This window comes from Mus caroli, chromosome 11 (genome assembly GCF_900094665.2).
Source record: "Mus caroli chromosome 11, CAROLI_EIJ_v1.1, whole genome shotgun sequence".
Lineage (NCBI taxonomy): Eukaryota > Metazoa > Chordata > Mammalia > Rodentia > Muridae > Mus > Mus caroli.
The window spans coordinates 61,433,826-61,442,406 of NC_034580.1; the positions used below are offsets into that span (position 1 = coordinate 61,433,826).

The 8,581-nt window shown below is 41.1% G+C and overlaps 1 long non-coding RNA gene across 1 annotated transcript in view; it reads right to left on the reverse strand.

Annotated features, from left to right (window-relative positions):
• Positions 1-294: 294 nt before the first annotated feature.
• Positions 295-8,581, reverse strand: part of LOC110304295 — a 29,112-nt gene continuing 20,825 nt past the window's right edge. The window contains exon 3 of the long non-coding RNA XR_002379053.1: positions 295-372. This is a non-coding gene — a long non-coding RNA (uncharacterized LOC110304295). The remainder of the gene's footprint in view (positions 373-8,581) is intronic.

Here is an 8,581-nt window from a genome sequence, read left to right on the forward strand (position 1 = left end):
AGTCACTGTCAACAGTCCTTCAGAGAGGGGTTATGTGAGTTGACTTTTTTAAAAGGCAGAAAATAAGGGTCTCTGTTCATCCTCCTTATACTTCATTTGTTTATTATTTTCCTGTTTATGTAAATCTCAAGTTCCATTGTTGTAACACTTCTTTCATTTTTCCCAGACTTGGTCAGAACTGCCCCCTTAAGGAGGGGGCCAGGTCCCTAAACAACCAGTGACCCCCATAGTCTGAGAGAAGTACAGCCCTAAACTGAGTGCAAGCGCTAATGCTCACCTGCTGGAGAAGGTAGTAGTCGATGATAGATTCATGCTAAGCCATGGAATCAAGCATCCTGTTCCAGGTACCACGTTCCAAGTCTACTTCGTGCCCTGAAATTCCACCACAATGTGTTCAAGTTACTTACAGCCTGAAAACATGGCTTGCAGACTGATGTTCTCTGCCACCGTAGAGGGAACTAGATGCTTCAATCCGGGCTGCCCAGAAAATGTAGAAAACAGGAATACCTAATCTGCCCAGATTTTCGGACTAGTCCAGTTGTGACCTTGTATAAGTGAAGAGACATTTTAGAGCATTAATCATTTTGATTTTAACAATTAAGACTTCTGTTAAGTCCCCTCCCGTAGTCACATTCTAGGTACAAGAAGAACAAGCATCCAAAAGATAAGTTGAGTTCAAGGATGCTAGCTTGGTCCCTGCCTGGTGTGCTGCTCCCTGCAAGGGGTAAACAGAGCAGGGAACAGGTAATCAGAGGTGCAGGTAAACAGAGAAAGTTCTTCTGTATGTGCAGTCCTTCCCAGCATGAGCAAACTTGAAGAGAAAATAACTAGTGATTGGCAGAGAGCAGCCCCGCCTTCCCCCTCCCTGTGCCACCTGAGTCAGTTCCTGTTGCTGCCAACACATCCCAGTGGGTACCCTCATATTTCTAGGGGATGTAAAAGAGACATGCATACATTCCAGCCCCTTTCTGCTGACTCTGGGATTGCACAGCAAGCTGCAGCCATTATTTTTATTGCTGATGCCACTTCCTATCGAAACAATTTGGTGCTAATAAGCCCCTATAATAGTAAGCAATGGTTTGGCTGAATAATTGTCACTAAATACCATTCAAGGCTTTGTTGCTTCTTGGGCATATTGCTAATTATTCTGCATCTGAAATAACACCCAGCGGCCTACTGAATGCTGGTAAATAGGGTTTCTTCATGCTCCTGGAGCCTGAGCCTGGGTGTGACTAGGAATGCCTAAGCTCTAATCCAGGAAACAATGGATGCTGCACAGTCTCAACTCCCACAAAATCACAGCCTTTTGCAAACTGTACCCTAGCTCAGACAAACCAAAGCATCCGCCTGGAGCTGGAATTGGCGGAGGAGAGTGATGGGGGTGGAGGTCTCCTTGGGGCTGCCCAGGCGAGCTTCTGGGGTGAACAGAGGACTGGTGCTACAAAGAGTAAGCTCCATGGTCTAGATAGTTCACTGCAAAACTCAGTCTATGTAATTAATACTAAGTAATAACTGAGAAGTCAAAGGCTGGTAATACAAAAGGAGGGAGGTGGGTTGGGAGATGTACACTACCTTCATCAAACTCAGCCCTACATAAGTGTGCATAGACTTCATGTTCCCCTAAGAAATACAGTAGATGATTCTGTCTTCTATCTTCTGGAATTGAGCCTCAAGGAGAATACTCCCTATATCTTGCATGTCACCCTCAGGATGCTTCTGTTACCCAAAGGTGACACTGCATTCACAGGATTCTGCAGAGGGACAAAGGACTTTAGACGAACCACGTGCTGGTATATGCATATAGCAATTTGGAAAGAATGTGGAAGAAAGAGTGATACTCTGTCATAGGAGGGAGATCAGGAAACTGAGGCATAGGGGTGGAGGAGAGAAACACCTTGTACACCATTTTGTGACCTCTGAAACTACAAAGCACGGTTGGAAAGGAGGCTCCATGGGTGAAACACTTGCCACACAAACATGAGGACCTGATTTCAAAAGCCACAGAACCCACTTAAACCCACACACTATGGTATGCATTGGTAACTCTGGTGCCAGTGCTGTTACCTCAGGATGAGAGGCAGATGCAAGAGGACCCCCCCAGAAGCTCATGGACCAGCCAGCCTGGCATACACAGCAGTGGACAAAAGACCCAGTCACAAATTAGGCGGAAAGTGAGGACCTTCACACAGGCTGCACATGCATACTCATACAATAAAAAACTATAAAGTGATAATATATAATATATATAATATATGTATGTGACCAAAGGTTTCAAGCATTATGGCACAGACATCACTCTGAGTTACTAAGGTAAGTGTGGATGTGGGCAGGTGAAAGAGGACACAGTGGGTAGGTTTTCACTTCTCCACCTAATTCCTCCTCTGTCTATCTATCTATCTATCTATCTATCTATCTATCTATCTATCTATCTATCTATCTATCATCTATCCATTCTTTTTTTCTACAGGCAAGTTCAAGGCTCCACATTAGAAGTTATTCTTATGCTAAAGCTTCTAATTCTCAGAAATTAAATACTGAGTGGAGGGTCTGGAGAGATGGCCAGGTGGTTAAAAGCACTTGCTACACTTCCAGGGGACCCTGGTTCATTTCCTAACACACCAATGACATTCTTCTTCTGGCCCATGTTACCTAGTCATGCATGTGGTGTATAACATAAAGGCAAGTATTCATATGCAGAAAATTAATATAAATAAATCTTAAGTGCCACTCATTGAAAGAAAGATGAAAAAATTTTATGAACAAATGTAAGACAATCTGATTTTACACTCACTTGTAAGATACAAAGGGCTCTGGAAACCTAAGGCAAGGTAAGGGCTAAGAAAAGCTTCTGGAAGGCAGGAAGGGGTTTTAGGGTGTGGAGATTTGTAAAGACTATAGCATAACTATGTAACCTATAATGTATCTTTGGGCATGAAAACACCTTTTGTGATTAGAAGAGATACTATTCCATTCAAATCTAAGGGCATTTGGAAACTGCTGGAGATTTAAAGACTGGCATGCAGTATTACACCTTCATGCTTGTTATTCAGATGAAGGAGCACATTCTTGCATCCTAATCAGGCCTGTGGTCTGACTAGTGATGTGGAAGTCAAAGAGAGCACTGGGTGGAGTGAGAAACACTAGCCACTCAGAGGCAGATGTCAAGAGCAATTGTAGCTACCTGGAGGTAGCTGTCATTGGTTTCCTTGCCTGGAAGACAACAAGCACATATGAAGGAGAAGGGCACAGGAAGGAGCACCTGGGGTGGAGAGGCAGAAAGAGGAATTGTTCTGCGTGGGTCCAGAGAATGATCTACAATAGCCATGCTTTAGGTTCGAAACGGATTCGTTTATTAAGCATGTAGCAGACAAAAGTAAATGAGCAAATAGCAACTATCAGAGAGATTGAGACGACACAGAGAGAGCAAACCAACTGGAGCCTCCTGTAGTCAGTCTTTTGCTATTTTGTGGGTTCTTCTTTTCTCTTCCCTTTATCAGCCCCCACTCCCAGTTCCATCCTCCCCCAATCACTAGATAGGAGAGAGAGAAGGAGAGAGAGGAGAGAGAAATAGAGATCTCTGAACTATTTTCTTCTTTGAGCATGACTACTAACAAACCACAACCAACCCCCTGACTGACCAACAATCATCAACCTCACTTATTAGGACGCTAGGATTTATAAACCCCCTGAAACCTTTTGAGATTTCCAAATATCGCATAATCGCAGAAATTATCTGCAGCTGGAAAAACCATGCCTCTGTTAGAGCACGAGGAAAATCAGAGTCAGCTGATATGAAGCAGCTCCATATTCCCACACCTGGGATTTAAATGAAATCATATTCTTATAATATTTCCCTATTTTTTAAAGAACCCAAAATTTCAGAATTCTCACCATAGTATTGTAACTGAGAGAGCAAATCAAAGATAACATCATCAAATTTACATATATCCAGCAGAAATAGGTTGGGGAATCTGTGTTTAGGGACTCAACTGGGGTTTCTGATAAAGAGAGTCAGGCACAGTAGTGTGTCCTTTTAGATGAGCTTTCAAGTGAAGAACAATTAACAACAGCTATAAATGATATCATCAAACTGTGCCTTTATACCATCGAGCTATGGCTGGGGAGTCCCTAGTTAATCAATTGCACTGGACTTCCTAAACAAGAGCTCTAGACAGGGCAAAAAATTTTCTCCCTGGGTGAGTTTTCCACTTCCTGTTCCCAGGCATTTTTATATTGAGGGATAAGCTATAGTAACTTCTGGGCATGATTCACCTTCTAGCTATTCTCAAGAATATACTGCTCTCATATTTGGGCAGTATTGCCATTATCATCCATTCTTGTCACAGAATTAGGAGTGTCAGTCCTCCCTGGACAACAGGCCTGGGATGACTCCTGAAACGATTGTTAGCCATCAACTGCTAATAGCTCCAGTCTTTGGTAAGATGATTTTTGATTGTTTTAATTTTGATTTGTCAATCCTACATAAGCTAGAGTCATCTGGGAAGAAGGAACCTCACCAGAGAAAATGCATGTATTAGACTGCCTGTAAGTAAGGTTGTAGGATATTATTTTTGATTGACAATTGACGTGAGAAGGTCCTGCCCACTGAGGGTAGTTTTACTCTTGAGCAGCTGGAGCTGGCTTGTGGAAGAAAGCAGGTTAAGTAAGCCATGAGGAGCAAGCCAATAAGCAGCATTCCTCCATGGCCTTTGCTTCAGTTCATGCTTCCAAGCACCTGCTTTGATTTCCCTTCCTGATGGGCTGTAAATGTCAGCTGTTGAATGAAACAAATACTTTCCATTCCAGTTGCTTTTGGTCATGGTCCACATCACAGGATTAGAAGGCAAACTCAGATGGCTCTTCAGCTTAGAGTGGAGACTTGGAAGACACAACCTCCTCCATGATGTAACTTTTAGCTGGATTAAACTTGTATAGGTACTGTGCAGGTGAAAATAACTGCTGTAAGTTTGTATGTACAATCAGCACATCATGTCCACTGGACAGCACTTCGCAGCGTTCTTCCCCATTCTCAGGCTCATTCATTCTCTCTATCCCTATGATGCTCCTTGAGCCTGGAATAGTGTGACGGGATTGATGCCCTATCTATGACTGAACACTCAAAGTCTATTATTCTCAGCACTCTGAACAGCAATGAATCTCTTCATTAATCACTACCCACTGCAATAAGAAGCTTTTTTTGATGAAGGTTGAAGGCAGCACAAATCTATGGCTATAAACATAATATTTAGAAGGCAGTTTAATAATATGACCATTTAATGAAACATTAATTGGTTCTCCCCTGTGCTTCTGACTTTCCTAACCATGGGTTTTGACCATGTTTACAATACAAGGGGAAGATCCCTGATTGTGAAGTAGATTTCAAATTCAACATTCCATGATGCTATTTCACCAGTGAGTACATCTCGCCTGGTAGATTGGTATTGCAGCATGCTGGATCCAGTGCTAGGCAATACTAGCTTCCAGACAGTTTTCCAGCAAGAAAAGACACTGAAATCTTTTCTTCTTCCATAGCATACACATAGCATCTTCTTGAACTATGAAAGCTAAGGACCAAAGCTTTAACATTTTTATGTTTATTTTAACATGAATATTTATTTTTATTATAACATTCCCCCTTCAGTGATTCAAGATTCAGTTCTTTGGAGAATGGTGTAATAACTACTCTTGGCTACTTCTGAGCTAAGTAGAGCTGAGTGTATCCCTCCCTTCATACTAAGGAGAGGCAGGATATAAGGCATTACTTGTGATAGCCCAGAAGACCTTAGTAGAAGGAGGTTGTAGTGGTTTGAATGAGAGATTTCCCTCAAATGCTCATATAAATAGGTATTTGAACACCTGACCTCTAGTTGGTAGGTTTTTTGGAGGACATGATGGAACCTTCAGGATGTGATGGCTTGCTTGTACAACACTGGTGTTGGACTTTGAAGGATAATAGCTGCTTCCTACTTCCTGCTTCCTGCTTTCATTCTCTGTATGCTGACAAAATGTAACCAGTCTCCCATCATTATAGATGCTATCCCTCTGGAATTGTAAGCCAAAATAAACTCATCTTTCCTTAAGCTGTCTTTTGGTCATGATATTTTATCACAGCACCAGAAAAATAACTAATACAGAGGTAGTCATGTTAGTCAAGGGTTAGCGTCCCTTAGTATCATTTGAATTTTGAGGCCTGGAATTTGGAATCTATTAATCATAAATGAACAAGGGCCAAAGACATGGTAGAATTAGAACAATATGGTTTCATATGAGAGGATGGTGTCTTGTGATCCAGTCTAGGGGAGATGGGCCAATATTGATGTTGTATTATAATCTGTTTTATTCTGAAAGAAACAAACCAAATCGGACATTTAAGAGGACAAGGAGTGTTTAAGAAAGACTTGGCTTGGAGGGCATGGAAATTTATCTGAATTTAACCCTTGGGGTTCCTTTTGAAGAGAAAGTGTAAGTCTTAAGTTCGCTTCTTGTTTTTGTGGGTCTCCTTTGCTTATCAGTTTGAATGCTTTGTGGAAAAATGGTGTTTAATTTTGTCCAAGTGAAGCCGGTTAGTCATTTTATGAAACGTTACAGACTGTCCATTTTAAAGTCAGTCAAAGCTGGAAGAATTACTTTATGGTTTTGTTAAACTTTCCTCTTGGCTATGTAAAACCTTGTAGGTTGCCCTAGATTAATTTCTTGTTTTCATTTTTAGTCAGCCAAGAGATATTTCATAGCTAGACCTTAAAAACTACCAATTTAACTGTATGCATAGTAAGCGCTCCTACCACTTGGGAATCTATTCTGTAAAACATTTCACTTACACACGGCATCTAAAGCAGTAGAACCAATAGAAAAGGGAAACAGAGAAAGTACCCAAGGAGATAAAGGGATCTGCAACCCTATAGGTGGAACAACATTATGAACTAACCAGTACCCTGGAGCTCTTAACTCTAGCTGCATATGTATCAAAAGATGGCCTAGTCGGCCATCACTGGAAAGAGAGGCCTATTGGACTTGCAAACTTTATATGCCCCAGTACAGGGGAAAGCCAGGGCCAAAAAGTGGGAGTGGGTGGGTGGGAGGGTATGGGGGACTTTTGGGATAGCATTGGAAATGTAAATGAGGAAAATACCTAATAAAAAATATTTAAAATAAGAAAAGAAAAGAAAAGAAAAGAAAAGGGAAACAGAGCTGTAGATTCCTACAGAGTTGCAAGGGAAGAATGAACAGGGAGATCTCATTCAATATATAAGGTTTCAGTTATACACAATGAGTACATTCTAGAGATCTGCTTTACCACCATAGTCCCATCACTGGAGAAGTGATACTGCACACCTCAAAGCATGTCAAGGAAGTCACCTTTATATTAAGCATTCTTATCACAAAAGCAAAACAAAAATGAAGAGATTCTAGGCAACTTGGGGAATCATGGACATGCTTAATGACATAGTTGTCATTATAGATTCAAAGGTGTGTGGATATAATCAAACATCAAATTGTATTGCCCAGATTTTCTAGCAATAAAACATTAATAATATTTCTTCATAAATTGTGTAGGGAGAAAATAACAGTCTCAGGTTGACCAGCTTTCAACTCAGAGCATGGTGGAAATGCCAGAGAATATATGGAATATATGTATGGAATATACGTATATGGAACACTGGAGAGACTCTCCTTTTCTATTGGGAGACAATACTAAAAATCATGTCCATGGCTTCATTGTAAGAGTGGCAGAATTACAGAGGATGCTAAGTATGAAGCTAGTCAGGTGTCCCATGCTGGTTATTGATTACTACAAAGCAACAGATTCCTCTGAGTTCTGAAAGCCAACAGAGGCAGCCATATCCTGCTTGCTAGATCTCAGTCTTATTGCCTGTACATCTTTAAAACCTAGCTCCTGTGGAGCAAGCCTTGAAAAACCAAGCTCATCTTTCTCTCAAGCTCTCTTCATGGTTTCAATAACAATAAAGGGCAAGATTCGGTGGGACTCCAGCAAAGGGATACTCTCCACTCTTTGAAAATAAAGTGATTATTCTGCAAAAGATCTTCAGGGCATGGTTAGCAAGCACTGCAAAGGTTTCAGAAAATGTAACTGGGCTCTAGAGAGTGATGGACTAAAGAAGTTGAAATCTAAGACTGAGAAGTGGAAAGTTGATTGATTCAGGCAAAGTCTCCGGTGGCTGTGTGTTTAATAACCTGGCAAGGATAGCAAGAGCCGAGGAAATATTCTGCTGAAAATGCATCTTCTTGACACATAGAAACAATGATGTTGTGCAGAACTAATAAAGGAGAGGTGTGGGGTTGCCATGGTAGACATCTGAGGAAACTCTCAGAAGTCTCTGAGGTGTATGCATGTTAGTATGGATTTTCATATAAGACAAGACAGTTCACCAGCTATGTTCCTTAGGAAAGCCCCAAGTGGTGCTAGAAAGAAAGAAAGAAAGAAAGAAAGAAAGAAAGAAAGAAAGAAAGAAAGAAAGAAAGAAAGAAAGAAGGAAGGAAGGAAGGAAGGAAGGAAGGAAGGAAGGAAGGAAGGAAGGAAGAAAGAAAGAAAGAAAGAAAGAAAGAAAGAAAGAAAGAAAGA